We start from the raw sequence: 17265 nt of genomic DNA, 5'->3' as shown, positions 1-17265 counted from the left end.
CTCAACCCTAATCCATAGCAGAATTCCTTTTCGTTCATGTTCACAACTTTATCTCCAATTACAAAACCGAAACTCGAATCTACCCATTTAAACGTTAACTCCCGCAAAATTTCACTATTCATTGTGACTTTACCACTCAATTGTAAAAACCAGGCAAAAGGAGTCTTCGAAATAAGTGACCGTTGATCATTTGTCAAGTGTTCGTTCAACGTGCACACATACATGGTTGAAAAATAGTGTCGCATCGTCAACTGCTCAACCAAAACAAATCAAATGTAATAGCATAACCATATCACAAACATAAGTTAATGGGGTGGAAAAACACACAAAAAAAAAACATCAAACAAACAACACAACACCCTTTAACAATTACACCAAACACAAAAACACACTACCATTAACAGAAAATCAACAACCATGAACACAAATGAAAAACCCAAAACAAATAAAGACTAAACCCTCACCACAACATCCACAAAGGAAGACCACAAATCAAATACCCAAACCTAACAACGCAAACGAAAAACCCAGAAACTGAAAACCATTACCCAAAACTCCAACACAACAAAAAAAAAAACTACCCTAACAAAAAACCCAAAACCCAACCGCAGTTACCTTTCTACAACGAAGCTGCACTTCAGGACTTTCCATCTCCACCAACCACCAAGAACAAAAACTCAAATGGGTAACCACAATGCAGAGAACTAACTAAACTAGAGAGAGGACAATTCGAGATTGGTTGTGAAAAGAGAAAGATTGTGAAATGAAACAGAAAACAGAGGTAAGGGTATATTTGGAATCGCAAATTTTCCAAACCCTGCTCACTTTCAGTCTCAGATTTTTTTAAAAAAAAAAAAAAAGAACCAATGTCAGCCTGACACGTGTCTGTGTCAAAAATGTGTTAAAAAACTTGTGTTAAAGTAACGGGATCCTTAAAGGAATCATACCTGCGAGAGTATAATTGGACCTCCTTGAGATGCATATAATCCCTGATTGCATCATGCTTACTATTTTTGTCGTGAAATTTTGCATGTACATCTGGACAATGAAAATAACGATTAGAAACATTAACGTTATAATATACTTACCTTGAATGGTTCATTTTCAGTTCAGTATACAATGCCGGGAATATCATGTAACCAGAATGGAAATCCCCTGAAAGAAAATCACTATTAACATTCAAACATTAAAAGGCTCAACTTTTCTTATACATTCACAGTTAAAACATAGGAGAGCTGCTCCCTGTACCACCCCATACTCAATTTATCCTTGTATAAAATGGATGTCAACGTTGAAATCCGTTTACATATTTTAATTTTTTTATATTTTAGTTTATTATTTTTATTTTAGTTTTTATTTTAATAATATTTTTATTTACATAATATATTACAAAAAAACAAAAAAAAATCAAATACTTTATAAATTAATTTAAACTATATAAAAAAATTAAATAATATTTATATATTAATTTAAAATACAACAAATTAAAAAACTAAAAATTAGAAGAAAAAAAAGAAAAAATCTTAACGATGTCACCACATCATGTGACACATCCGTTTAATATAAAAAATATTAAAATAAATAATTAAATAATAATACATAAATTAAATTATTAATAATCAATTTATTAAATAAAATAAATTTAATTTTTATATAATTACGTAATAAATTAATTATTTTATTTAATTAAATAATTATTATTAATTTAATTAAATTATAAATTTTTTTAATTCATTGTAATGGATGGATGTGCCATCTGTTAACGGATGTGACCAAATTCATTTCTTTTTATTTTTCAAAATTTTAGTTTACATAAATATAAAATTTTATTTAATTTATAGATTATTTAATTAAATTATTTTTATTAATACAATAAATATTTAATTATTTTTTATATTATTAAATATTTAATTTTATTTTATTTAATTAAACTATAATATTTTTTAATTTATTATAATGGACGGATGTGGCCAAATCCGTTTGTATATATTTTTTTAAAATTTTAGTTTATATAAATATTAAATTTTATTTAAATTTTATATTATTTAATTAAATAATTATTATTAATACAATAAATATTTAATTATTTTTTATATTATTCAATATTTTATTTTATTTAATTAAATAATTATTATTAATATAATAAATTAATAAACTAAAAACTAAAAAAAACATAAACTTAAACGGATATGGGTCTATCCGTTAACGGATGTGGCATATCTGTTGAAGAAAAATTTCTTTAACGGATGTCGATATCCGTTGAAGAAAAAAAAATGGAGGTGTAGAATTTTTTAAATATAAATATTAATTTTGGAATTTTGAGAAAATGTGTTGCAGGGAGAAATATGGGTGGTGTAGGGAGTAACCCTCATTTTGTTAATGTTTTATATGTGGGTTGGATGTGAAACATAGAGGGGAGTTACTCCCTGTACCTCTACAGATTTCATCCTCCATCTCTCCATCTTTTTTGCCTTTTTATAATATTTAAATAAATATAAAAAAATGTTAAATTTTTAAACAAATGTCAGACCAAACGGATGTGGGAATCTGTTCCCGGATATTGATAAACGTTTCAGAAGATTCTTTGTTTAAAAGAATTAGATGCTTTCTTTCTTTTGCTTTTTCCAACAACAGAAAAGCCGCAGACATTTACTACCATCAATTTATATATTAAGATCCGTGCATGGGAAATCCAAATATCCATCGATCTTTCTTTTTTATTTTTCACATATCAAAAAACTAAATTAAAGAACACTATAATGCCATTTTCATGAACAAAATTCACAATTCCATTTTTCCTTTTAATAAATGCAGTGTCATGCTACCTTTTCTTTGTAAAAATATCCAATCTCAACTAACCTTAAAAATATCAACTGCAATTCTAATTTCATATGAATATGGAGAAGGAGAGAAAAAGAGAGTTAAGAGATGGAAATAAAGATGGAGAAGTGAAAGTTTGGAGTAGGAAAAATAGAATTAGAAAAGTTAGAATTGGAAATGGGGTGGGGGAGCAGTAAAAGAAAGTAAAAATGAGGTATAAGTAAATAAATATAAAATTAAAAAGAATACTTTTGTAATTAAAATTTTTTTTAAAAAGTTTGGGGAGGTGCAGGAAGGTTTGGTAGAGGTGGAGAGAGCAACACCCAACATAGAGTGAGAAAGCCCAATACGTTCTAACTTGAAATGAAAGTCCAATACGTTCCATTTTCCTTTTTTTCTTTAATTTTTAATTTTATTTTTTTATTATGCAATATAAATTATAAAAAGAAATAAATATTAAATTTTTAAATGCTATTTTCTAAGTCATTACAAATAACAACTACTCATTTCATAACAAAGTTAAATGATAATAATTCAATTAAAAAAGTATACAAATATTATATACCCAATATATCAACAAGATTTAATAGAAAATCAATTAAAAATACTCCTATTTGTGAAGGATTTAAAACTAAGTAGAAAAGAATTGTGGCATATAATTTTCTACTTTTTAAATTCGTTGGAAACTGCTTGATAATTTATTAACTTAAATATAGGCTGGTTTGTTATATAATATACGCATATGAACTCTAGTTAAAATATATAAAATTGTGTATATAAAATATTTAAGTTTAAGTTATTAAATCAATGATAAAGATCGTTTTTTTCACTAAACAAACAAGTCCAAGTTTAAATTTAGATTAAATTATACAAATGAGTAAACTCAAATTTTATAAATATATATTATTAAAAATTTGTGAATATCTCGAATGTATGAACTACTTACTCATCTCATACAAATAATATAAACTCAATTATAAAAATTTACACATTTAAAGAAAAATACCCAAGCTAGAACTTACTTCCTTTTTATTAATATTACTTAATAAATTATCCTTCAATCTAAAAAAATAGTGCTATTTGAAGAGAGGTTTAAAAGAAATAATAAAACTATAAATGAAATAAATAAATTGAATTTAAATTTTAATTCTACTTTTATTTAGAGATCCAGAAGAATGGCAGAGAAAGAGTTTAGAAAAAGTTTTAGATAATGGTTCTTATGAAATGAAATTCAATTAATAGAAAAATCTATTTATAGTTAAACTTTTTATGAATAAAATAATTGAATGACATCCTTAAAATCATTATTACTTTAAACTATTATCTAGGTTCTTAAAAAAAGAAATACAATATATGTATCTAAAAAGATTAAAAAAAAATATCATTTTTTAATTAAAATGATATAAAAAAGTAAAATCTTTTGTTTAAAATAAAAGGATAACACTTAAAAGTTATTGTTTCTTCCAACATATTATTGGTTTGGCTAAAATCTATTTTAATTCCTTTGAATGTGTTAAAAAGTCTAAGCTTTTAACTTCAAACTCAAAACCTAACCATACCACACCAAGAGACTTGGTTATGAATAACTAATAAAGTTATGAATGTGAGGTTCTCATATTAGACTGGTGTTTGTGTCCAATCTTATGCATAAAATCAATAGGATGCTAGTCTCACCTTGGTTTCACATGCATACATTCCCATTCACATATGTTTATGATCTTTCACTTTATGCTGTCTTTAGATTAAGCTAACAAGCTTGCTTGGGGTGGGGAATGTTATTGTTGGCTAACCTTGATAATTCTCAGCCAAAATCATGACATGATGTTTTTCAAATTCTTCGGTGCAATGCAACTTAGCATGACATCATTTTATAATACTTATTACCCATATACATAATATCTTTTTTACTATGCTAACATATATAAGCAAGTTTCCGGATGTATGGACTAGAGAGTCCTTCTTGCAGGGTATAAATTTTGGGCTATAAATTGGTGGCAAAGGCATAGACAAGGAAAATGAATGTTTACTCAAAGCTAGTGGGGACAATCGTTGTTCTTCTTTAGTCCATGTAGATTACATCATTTCAATGACTTCATCGTTCCTTAAGGGATGTTGTTCTATATTTTAGTAGTTGTTTGTCTGAGAATATTTATGTAAGTTGGGTATGAATTGTCTTTTTTGTGTGAAAGGATATTCTCTTGTCTTTTTTTTCCTTTATTTTGTCTTTGATTTGTGTTTCCATATCTTTGTTTTAAANCATATATAAAAGTTGAAAAACACCTCTAATGCTTTGTAACAAGTGCAGNAAGGAAACAAGAGTCAATTGAAGATACGGTTCACCAAGGATACTTGGCAACAAATCCCAATAATCAGGGGACCTCCCCAACCTCTGAAATTGCCTGGAAAAGAATATACGTACAATATGGATCAGTCACATATAAAAGTTGTGAATCAAAACCAAGAATCATTTCTCACCCTCTGGTATGCATTTGGCTCGATATAATGCAAAGAATCTGGAAGGCGTGGATTTCCTTTTGAAGCTGGTAAACGGGAGGAGTTAAGTCAATGAAAATCCATAGCATACATACCGGCAGGAATGTTAGATGAAAAGTTTCAAATGTATCTTATCACTAGAATTTTAAAAATGGAACCCGTCCTTAACTAATGAAAGTAGTGGTTCAATTATATAACCATAGTTGAACAAGTAATAACTAAACAATATGATTTTAATTTCAATATAAATATATTAAGCAATATTAAACACAAAGTAGTATAATATCCATAAATTCATAATATTTAGAGTTAAACTTCACTTATAAATGTCATAACATATAATATTCAAAATTAAACATGAAATCAAATCAAATATGTCTGAAGACCTTTAAATTCACCACACAGAGCAATAATAAATAGAAACTAAAAAACAATAATTAATATAACACTTAAGATTAAAACTGAGAAAATATATTCATGAGGACATAAAAGACCCTTCTCATGTTCTACTATTTATATAGATAAAGAGTTGATACAATAGGAAGAAGGAAGGTAAAAGGATTGTCCCAGACTGCTAGGTATAATTATTAGAGATAACCCAACACATTACTCTCTATTTTAGTCTTGCAGATTACACTAACATAGATAGACTTAGTAATTATTTTATCAATAACTATCAACTATCAGCTATCAGCTGGATTGAAGTTGTACCATTCATGCTAACATTGAGTTTTTTAATTAAAATATAAAGCAAATAGATTATGCCTGGTTTTGAACAAGTTCTACCAGTTCTTTACAAGACTGGTTTTCGAGATTCAATGTTTGATGACTGATTCGAGGTTGAAAACACAGGTCATACAGACCACACATAAAATTCTGCAGCACATCATTCACATTTTCACACATTTGTGATGACAATAAACTCAAACTCCAGAGGAGGAGGTTTCAGTGAGATGATCAATAGTGTTGAAAGCTCCATCATACAAAGCAACGGTAATTCAGATCAGGCAAGTCTCTTATGGGCATCCTAATGAAGGTAGTGTTAGTTTTGTGTAGTTTGATTAAGTTTTTGTAGTGTGTTTTTAGTCCCACATTGCTTAGTATTGTGAGATGGTGTTCTTCACTTTGTTATATAAGAAAGCTTATGTAAGGTTTACAAATGCACCAAAACAAATACTTCTTAGTATTGTTTATTTCTCTCTTCTCTCTTTTATTGCCCTTGTTCCCAACAATTGGTATCAAGAGCCCAGTTCTTAGTATGCTCTGTGGTTGCAACAGCGTTTGATCTTCCACATTAGAAAAGATTTGGTCAGAGTAAATTTTCTTAGTATGCTCTGTGGTTGCAGTTGTGTTTGACCTTCCATATCAGAAAAGATTTTTTCTCTTGTTCTTGGGATCTCAGTTTAGAGAACTAGTGGGGGCTTTTCTTCAAAAGCAGTAAAAGCAATGGCAATGGACGAAGGAAAGATGAAGATTGAAAGGTTCAATGGTGCAGACCTCGGCTTTTGGAAGATGCAAATAGAGGACTACCTGTATCAGAAAGGTATGCAAGAACCTCTCACAGGCAAGAAACCAGAAGCTATGAAGGAAGAAGAGTGGAGCTTTCTAGACAGAAAGGCTCTCGGAGCCATCCGGTTGACGCTATCCTGTAATGTTGCTTTCAACATTGCAAATGAAAAGACTACAGCTAGTCTTATGGCGGCTCTTTCCAGCATGTACGAAAAGTCGTCGGCCGCAAACAAAGTTCACTTGATGAGGCGGTTGTTCAACCTACGGATGACAGAGGATGCATCAACAGCGCAACATATAAATGAACTCAACACGATTACAATCCAGTTGAGTTCAGTCGGAATCAATTTCGATGAAGAAGTACGAGCTCTAATACTTCTTTCTTCCCTACCAGAAAGTTGGAATGCTACTGTCACAACTGTGAGTAGCTCCTCAGGAAACAACAAGTTAAAGTTTGATGATGTTCGTGACTTAGTCCTCAGTGAAGAAGTCCGCCAGAGAGAGACGGGTGAATCAACAACCTCTTTAGTATTGCATACAGAGTCAAGAGGTAGAAGTTCAACCAGAGGAATCGGACGCGGCAAATCAAAGGAGAGGCAATCCAAATTTAGAAATCATCAAAGCTCTAACAAATCGAAAACTATCGAATGTTGGAATTGTGGGAAGACTGGTCACTACAAAAATCAGTGCAGGAGTGCCTCGAAGAAACAGGAGGTGAAAGATGAAGCAAACGTTGCTACAACCTCAGGAGGAGGTGATGCGTTGATATGTTCATTGGAAAACAAGGAAGAGTCTTGGATGTTAGACTCTGGAGCATCCTTCCATGCAACCTCACAAAAGGAACTATTCAAGAATTATGTTCCTGGAAACCTTGGTAAGGTTTACCTTGGTAATGAGCAGTCATGTGAGATTATAGGTAAAGGTATGGTAAAGATTAAGTTAAATGGGTCTGTATGGGAATTGAAAAATGTCAGACATATTCCCGACCTGACGAAGAACTTAATCTCAGTGGGCCAGCTAGCCAGTGAAGGCTACACGACAATCTTTCACGGTGATGATTGGAAGATTTCAAAGGGTGCAATGCAATTGCTCGAGGCAAAAAGAGTGGTACTCTTTACAAGACAGCAGCAGCATGTCATTTGATTGCAGTTGCAGCAAATGAAAATCCCAACTTATGGCACCAAACTCATAGGCTCCATAATTTTACTAAAACGTCTTGCATCTATGTAACCAAAAATAAAAATCTGATTCTTGTGTACTTGTCAACAATCACTCAAAATCATTTCAAAATATACGACCAAACTATCTTTACCTCAATATTCATCTAATAAGACCTTTTCTTTTCATGGCCAATAATTATCCATCACTAATACTTGTATCATACATCCCTAAAAAAAACAAAGGTTCATTAACTAACATTATTGTGAGAAAACCAACCACCTCCCTGTACCATTTCAAAAATAGTAATGGCCCAACAATTATATTTGTACTATAGACATGTACTACACAAAGATTAAAATATCAGTAAAATTATAGAGTTTAAGTTGGTATAAGGAGAAAAATATGTAGTACCATTTGAGAAAAAAACTCAGTTTAAGTTAAGTATAATATACTCATGACTAGATTTAATCCAATAACAAAAGAAATGATGTTTTATGATAAGGGATAAACATTAATAAAAAAAATATAAAAATAAATAAAGCTACTCCATAAAGAAAGGGTATGGAAATATTCAAATTCACCAAGGTTGTTCACTTGATTATTCTTGTCATCACCGTGTATACCAATTATAGATCATAAACAAATAGAAGTCAGTTTATGTGTGTAGCAACTAAGGTCTGTATTGATAGGTATGGTCCAATATAATAATTTACTTGAAAGCTTATGATTCACATAAATTAAGTGTCTAGCACCAAGAACATTAACTTATGTAAATTCCAAAAAAAATAAAATATGTGCAACAAAGAAGAAAAATTAATTTGCCTACATAAAATAATTTGGCCAAACAAGGTAGCAAAATATGGTAGATCATCTTTAGCATAGCATGGTTCAAGAAAATATCATACATCGAAATTCAAATTCTCTTAATCCCCTCTCAGATCCCTTTTCCCCTTCACTGTAAAACATAAGCACCAAACACGATTCAACACCACAACCTAATAACAAAACAAATCCTAAATGTCCAATAAAGTATTTAACAAAAAAATTTAAACTTTCCACCAATAAAGCACATGTAGACGGAATGTTCAACAGAAACTTCAAAAAACATTCAACTTTACCAACACAAAACCCAAATGCCCAAAAAATTTTAAAAGAATTAAACTCATCGAACAAAAGCTAACCAATAGCGAAATAAATGGAAAAAAAGCTTCGAAAACCGACCTCCAATGATGTTTTCTGGCTTGCGGTGACGGTAAACGGTGCGGTGAACGACATGTCTTCGGCGAACTCCGAACTCCTTCAACGACGACAACGGTGACTGGTGAGTGAGTGCGACAGAGGAGGAAGAGAAAGATATTTCTGGACGAGATAGAAAATGCTTCCCAATGAGAGCGGAACTCACTTTCTCTATTTTTTTGAAAACCATTAAATGAGACCCGCGAGAAATGAAAATGAAAACCATCCACTGCCTTTTATTTCCACGTCATTTTCTCTTTTTAAAAACAATTCCACCTGGTCCAATGACAATGTCATATGTATTTGGTGTCAAAAATTTGTCATTTGGTGGTGTCAAAGTATCATTACGGTTAAAATACATTTTTAGTCCCCAAGTTGGGGTCTGAATTTTCATATTGTCCTCGGTTTCAAAAATAAAGCCCTTTGGTCCCCATGTTTTCAATTTTGACTACAATCAGTCCCTTTCGTTAAGTACATGCTAACAGCGTTAAATGTTTGGTGACTGGTAACATGAGTTATCCAACCTAGAAAAAAGAAATTTTTTAACAATGACATCTGTGAAAATATCATGTTAGGCTTAAAAGAAAATAAAAAAAAATGATTTGCCCTCATATATATTCATCTCGAAGGTAAACTTAAGTAGGTGAGCTGAAGAACGTGATTTGAAGCAGATTTGGCTGAGGTCATCTAGAAAGAGCTTGGCAGAAGGAGGAGGTACCTTGGCTGTTTGAAAGAGCTTGGCAGAAGTTGAGGTGAGGTGATATTTGTCGTTTGCATCAAGTTCCTCCTCTGTTTTATGAAGTTGGGTGTTTGTGAGGTGGGTGCCCTAACTTGGCTATTTGGGATTGGGTTTTTTTTGTAGGTGTGGACGAAGCATTATCGTCTCCTTACTGGAAGCAATGTCAATGAATCAGTCTTCTTCTTGGTCATGGGGGAGCTCTCGAAGTGCTTCATCAAGAGGAGAAATGGTTGGAAACCATGTATGCTATTGTGGAGAGGTAGCTGTTTTAAGAGTCACAAAAACGGTGAAGAACGAGGGTAGACATTTTTGGGGCTGCCTTAATTACAAGGTTTGTTATTTTGGTGTTGTTTATATTTTTGGGTACATTCGTTTGGTGTATCCTGACATCGTTTTGGTTGGTTCTTTGGAACAACGGAGTAGAAACGAAGAAGTGAAAGGATGTAATTTCTTCAAATGGAGAACTGAAGAATATATAGATGAAAGGGATACTACAATTGCATGGCAAAGGAGAAAGATCAGTAGTTTGGAAAAGTCAGTGTTGGTTTATCAGAAAAGGGAGAAGGTGTTGTTAGGGTTGGTATGTGTGATGGGCATTGTTAACATCATCGTTGTCTGTCTTTTATTTTAAATTTGTAAAAGGTGTTGTTGGGGTTGTTATGTGTGATGGTATGTCTGATGGGGATTGGTAACATCATCGTTGTCTTTTGTTTTAAATTTGTAATGAAGAATGTTTGTGTATTGTTGAAGAAGGTGGTTGTAATGAAGAAGTTGTTGTTTAGTGAAGAAGTTGTTATTGGTATGATAGTGCTTTTTATTGAATTTGTTGTGTTTCTATTATTGGTATGAGAGTGTTTCCTTTCATGATGAAAAACTTATGACAATGACAGATTAACAGAGAAGGCAATATGAGTAATAGCCTGTAACAAGTGGTGTCAAGGCAATATGGCAATGACAATTATATCATATCAATAACAAGTTAAAGTATTGGCAATGACAGTAAGAACCTAAAATAACAACAAAAAATATGACAAAAGGCAACATGCCTCTAACAATATCAGTAACAACCTGAAATATAACACAGAAGGCAATATGGCAATGACAATTATATCCAAATAACTCCATCAGATTATCCATAACTCCATCAGATTATCCATAACTCCATCAGATTATCCAAAACATGATTTTTCATTGAGTGCCAAAATTCATATCCAAATACATGAGCTGTCATATCCAGATTAAGTACTTAACAAAATACATCAACAAAATACTGAACAGATTGAGTGCAAAGCTCATGACAAATTAACTACAGAAAGTTTAAATCACATCTCCAAAATACAACACAAAGGCCTTCAATAGAAATGTCTTCACTAAAGGTCTTCAGTAATGTGACTTCCTTGAGTAGGTTGTTCAGTTCCTTGAGTTGCTTGACTGGGGTATGCTGAAGGTGGTTGAGTTGCTTGAGTTGCTTGAGGTTGTTGACTTGGTTGAGTGGGATCTGTTGTAGGTGTTGGGTGTTGTTGTTGACTTGCTTGAGGGAAATGTGGTCTTCTATGCCCTAGTTGTCTACAAATGCTACATCTCTTTGGGATTCCAGCTTGTCCAATTTGTGTAGCATCTCTGTTTTGCTCCCAGCTTTCAAGTCTTCTTTTTTTTCTTTGGTCTACCCGGCAACACCCTATTTGGAGGTGGCAAAATATCAGGATATTGTGTCCTTGCCCATAGCCCAGGTCCATTGAGAGGAAATATTATTGGAGTGTAAGTTTCCTCATAAGTGGACGTTCTAAACCAATTTGGCAAGTAGTCTTCTGGAGTGATGTTTAAAAACCTCATGGCTGTGAGTGCATGGCAGCAAGGGATCCCTGAGACAGTCCACTTCCTGCAGGTACAATCTCTTTTCTGTACATCAACCACAACCTTTTCAGCAATGTTGGAAGTATGGCGGATCTCAAATACTTGCAGCCCAGACCAACTGCCAAAACATAAAGAAATCAGTAAAAAATTAGGTATGTTACTTAGGTATCTCATTATTAACTCAGTCTTACTTACTTAGGTATCCAATATTGTGTCTTGTCTAGCTCCTTTTGTAGTCTTTTCTGAATTTTAGGACAAATGGGACCATGAAACTTAGATATCTTCTCTCTATTGGATGCCCACCTCTTCATTAGGTAGCTACGAATCTCCTCCAACATTGTTATTATTGGTTTTTCCCTTGCCTCTAAAATTACACTATTTAAACCTTCACTTATGTTATTAACAATTGTGTCACATGCAGGTCTTCCTGAAAATCTTGACCTAGACCAAAATCTAGAAGAAGTCAAATCTAACTATGTGGACAAGAAAGAAAGATTCAATTAATATGAAAGAAAATAAGGAATTGAGATGTATTTACCTTGGTGGAATAGTTATCAATTGTTTAAAGGCATCTTCATTCACATCCTTCATTTGTCTCATGATTGATACCCATGCTTGGGGGTTTGTAGCTGTTGCTGCCTTCCAAAGTAGTTGTCTAAGGTTAATGCTTGGATATTTTTTCCTAAAATTGGCATAAATGTGCCTTACACAAAAACGTTGGTCCACTCCAGGCAATAGTTGTTGTAAAGCTAGCTTAAGTCCCTATGACAATAATGAAGGTAAGTATGAGTCTTAAAATGGCATGTCCATCAAAGGAATTAAAAAAAAAGGTAGACAATTGCTTACTTTCTGTTGATCTGACACAAAGGTACACCTTGAACATGATGCCCCACCTCCAAGATCATCAATTAACAATTCTAAAAACCAAGTCCATGTTTCCTTGTTCTCTACTTCAACCACAACATATGCTAATGGACACATCTGATCATTACCATCTCTTGCCACAACAGTTAAAAGCTCACCTTCATACTTGCCTTTTAAAAAACAACCATCCAAATGTATAATAGGCTGGCATGAGACAAAGTTGTCCTTACATGCTTTTAAATAAACATATATTCTATTGAATATAACACTATCACCAACTCGATCTACTTTCATTTGTACTGTTGAGCCAGGGTTTGATCTAAGTATTTCATGTGCATAGTCATACAGTCTTTCATATTGTTGTTTGAAACAGCCCTCAATGTTGGCTGTTGCCATTACTTTTGCCTTCGTTGTTGTAGACCTAGACACACCAATATTCCATTTTTGACAAAACTTAGTGTGCAGATTTTTCATATTTATGTCTGGATTTGCTTTCATTCTCTTCTCTAATTTCCCACTTAACCATTTGGAGGTAACTAGACCAATGTTGAATTCCCTACTACATGTATGTCTATCTATGATCTTTCTTAGTTGCCATGTACTCTGGCTACTCCTATAGGCACAATATGCGTACCAAGGACATTTGCCTTGTGATCCACAACACTTAACACATATTCTTCTCTTATCGTTTTTAAAAATCTTCAACTTCCTACCATTATGTATTCCATAAGTTCTAATTGCATCAATGAAATCTATTTTATCAGGGAAGTATGTTCCCAGTTGCCACTTATATTCTTTCATATTAACAGGCTCTGAAAAGATCCCAAAAATGGTCATCTCGGGGTCTTTCTTCATCTGACTCATCACGTCCATAAATACTGCCAAAACTATCTGATTCCCACTCAGTATCAGATAAGCCCCTAGCCTGTTTATGGAACTTTGAGGTACTTGCACTTGTTGTACCCATTTCACCAAAAAGACTACCTTTGTGGTCTTGGTTTGAAGTTCTTCATCTGCATGGACATCAACATCCACCAAATCATCTTCACTAACAAAGGCTTCTTCGTCAGACCCTATCCAACTACTCACTTCAACCTCCTCCTGCTCATTTTCTTGACCACCACCTACATCATCATGGACATCTTCTTCAACACCACCTACATCGTCCTGCACATCCCCTTCACCACTTTCTTCATCAGCCAAGACATCCCCTTCACCACTCTGTACATCAACAACAACATGATCCTGCACATCCCCTTCACCACTATCTTCATCCTGCACATGTTCAACATCATCTCCAACTTCAGCATCTTTATCCTCTTCTATATCTTTACCTTCACCCTCTTCTATAACTTTATCTTCACCTTGACCATCCCTACCATCCTCAGCACCTTCACCAACATTATATTCCAATTGCAGAAGATAATCAGGTTCAGACACCTTGTGAACCACAAACACATGAGCTTGACCATTCAATAATGCAATGCTGACCACATGCATTACTCCCTTGTCATCAGATAACAATTCAATCCTATCCTCTAACACATCAGATTTCACATGCATATAGTATCACAACTATTAGAGTTTTCAGATGCATCTTAATTGTAAATATGACACGTTACTAACACGTGTAGACATACAAAAGTTAGACCGACTACAACTTAAATAAGAAACAAGCACGAAATAGAGATTAAATAACAACCACATGTTGAACCTTACAAAAGACAACAAACACTACGCACTAATTTCGAACCAAAACCACTACACACAACAAAATAAAAGGGACCACTACAGTAAACAAGTAATTGGGGACCATAACAGTAAACAAGTCATTTGGGACCACTACATATGCAACGTAATAAAAGGGACCACAACAGAATAAAAGGTACCACAACACAGTAAAAGGGACCACATCACACCATACAAAGGGGACAAGAAGACAAGTTCCATGGGTGAAAGCAACTCCAAAATAAAAAAGTGGAAAGAAAACATCACCTTCAACTTTTTAGCTTCGAAGAAAGAGGACCTCAACGTCGATGAGCAATGTCTCCAACCTTTTCGCTCACAAATCCCCTTCGAGAACGACAACGAAAATTCTTCTTCAATGTCACAGCTTCCACGACCTCGTGCCTTCCACACACTCAAACACAAGGTCAAATGCAAAAGCCCCAATTTCCCAATATCAGACCTAACATAATTGTGTCTTCAGAAAACGAAATTGGTAATATATCTTTCCCTAATTTCACCTTAATTTATTTCTCCTAATTTAAAAAAACTAACTTTATTTTATTTGCCCAAATAAAAAAAAGTAATATATCTAATTTTCCCAAATTCAAAATACCACATATGCTGTCACCTCATTGCCAGACAACATTTCTTGCCACGTAACATACAAAGTCACCAAACATTTAACGCTGTTAGCATGTACTTAACGAAAGAGACTGATTGCACTCAAAATTGAAAATATGAGGACCAAAGAGCTTCATTTTTGAAAGGAAAAACGTCTTTTAACAACTTTTTGACAACATATACGTGGCAATTTGTGATTGGTCCGTTTTAAATATTTTTTAAACATAAATTTAAATAAACCAATAAAATGATGACACGTGTACCGTTATAAAAAAAGTTGTCAAAAAATGTTGTCAAAAAATATTGTCAAAATATCATTGTCCTTTTTAAAACTCAGAACAATATGAAAATTCATACCCGAACTTAAAGACTAAAAAGATATTTTAACATCACATTACCCAAAACTATTAGAATAGGTTAAAAGCGTAACTCCACCCCTTATTAATATTTCTAATGTTTAAAATGTTTGTGTGTACGTGGCATTTGAGATAGAAAGACAACTGATACTTCGAAAGACAGAAGCACCGAGACGCTCTGCTAGGGCACGCGTCTTCCACCACCGAACACCGACACTCAGAGCAGCGTTCTTCACACAACACGGAGAGCAAAACGAAGAATAAAGGTACTATATAACCTCACTTTTTTTTATTTCTTATGATAAAATGCGAGCTTTGCAGCTTTTACACTGAATGAATGTGAACTGAAAACTATATGTTTTGTTTATATACTCAACACCACAGCCTTCCAATCTCATTCACTTCGTTTTCGTTTTGGGTGATGAGCGCTTGAAGAGATGCTGCCCGGGAGAAAGAAGGGGGTGGCGGCGGAAGACGCCATAAGGGTCATTGGGTTGGGATACGATCTTACCAACGATCTCAGGCTCAAATTCTGAGAGAATGATTCCAGACTCATCGCTATGGACGATGACAACCTCCGAACTGTGGAACTCCCTCCTCAGATTTCTATCCCTAATGTTCCCAAATCCATCAAGTGTGATAAAGGCGACCGCATGAGACTGTGCTCCGATGTTCTCTCTTTTCAGCAGGTATAATAACTATTTTCTCAACCCAACAAGCTGTGAAAACATTAGTAACTTGTTTTAAGTTCATTCAAAATAGTAAATATTGAGTTTTTATATATATGAATAAATATTCTTTCGGGAAAGAAAAGTTCTTTTTGACTTTTAGCACGGGTTTTTAGCGAAAGGTTTTATTCTGCTAACCAAGCTTGAAGTTGGTTGTGTAGAAAAATGATTGTTTTGGTTTGAGTCCAAGGTTTCATTTTGGTAACCAAGTTTGAAGTTTATTAATGTGGGTGGAGAGGAAGGATTTGATTATTTTAAAATTAATTAGAAATAATGGAACTATTTGTCTTCAAATTAACTTCAATCACAGATTTGACATCATGGCATGTCTTATAGCTGGGGAGCTGTTTGTGAATATTGCCAAATGACACAAGTTGTTTTTGTTCGTGTTGGAATGGTTTTCTTTTTAATCAAAAAAATTCTCTGTTTTTATTTGGAAATTGGTGAATGCACGCCCCATTTTTCTGGGGTATATGGATGCGAGGAAACGAGAGATAAAAAGAAAAATAAAATAGAAGAGAAAGTGGTGGATGTGATAAGTTATGTGATGAAAAATGACTAGATAGATAAGAAGAAAAGTAGTTAGATATGATATGGAAGAGAAAGTTAATGTGTGATGATATCATGTTTGTTGTAGAGGTTGATGGATATTATGTTGTTGTTGACAAGGGGAGGATTTCTTTAACACCATGTTGTACTTCGTTTTAGATGTCAGAGTAGTTCAACCAGGAGTTGTCTCTGTCTGGTAAGATTCCAACGGGCCATTTCAACGTTGCATTTGGGTTTACATCAGTTTGGCAAAAGGATGCCGCCGATACCAAGACTCTTGCTTTTGATGGTGTATCCATCACACTCTACAACATTGCATTTGAGAGGGCGCAGGTAGTTCTTCAAGATCATGTCAAACGAGCTGTTCCTTCATCCTGGGATCCGGCTGCCTTGACAAGGTACTTCCTTGATTCAGCAAAATATAGAATGATGCATAGTTGATGTGTTCAATACTTGTGCAGAAAAAGCTAACTATACCTAGCACGAAGTCTCGTAGGTTGTCAGACTCCAGACTTTTCATGAACTCATGGAGCTTTGATAAACTCAACTTGTAGATTCAATTGGGAAATTCGCAAGAGTTTTCTTGATATAAAACATTAACAAATCT

General features: G+C 33.5%; 1 protein-coding gene across 3 annotated transcripts in view; it reads left to right on the top strand.

The window, feature by feature from the left end:
- Positions 1 to 15501: 15501 nt before the first annotated feature.
- Positions 15502 to 17265, top strand: part of LOC106768183 — a 15029-nt gene continuing 13265 nt past the window's right edge. Inside the window, exons 1-3 of one of the 3 annotated variants that reach the window (XR_002668974.1) lie at positions 15502 to 15647; positions 15817 to 16070; positions 16818 to 17056. The gene's annotated coding sequence lies outside the window, so the exon portion shown is untranslated. Of the gene's footprint in view, positions 15648 to 15765; positions 16071 to 16817; positions 17057 to 17265 lie in introns of all 3 variants that reach the window. The other 2 variants (XR_002668975.1, XM_022784402.1) reach the window with 2 other exon arrangements.

This window comes from Vigna radiata, chromosome 7 (assembly GCF_000741045.1).
Source record: "Vigna radiata var. radiata cultivar VC1973A chromosome 7, Vradiata_ver6, whole genome shotgun sequence".
Lineage (NCBI taxonomy): Eukaryota > Viridiplantae > Streptophyta > Magnoliopsida > Fabales > Fabaceae > Vigna > Vigna radiata.
The sequence above is the reverse complement of the archived record's forward strand: the minus strand, read 5'-3'. Positions and strand labels throughout refer to the sequence as shown.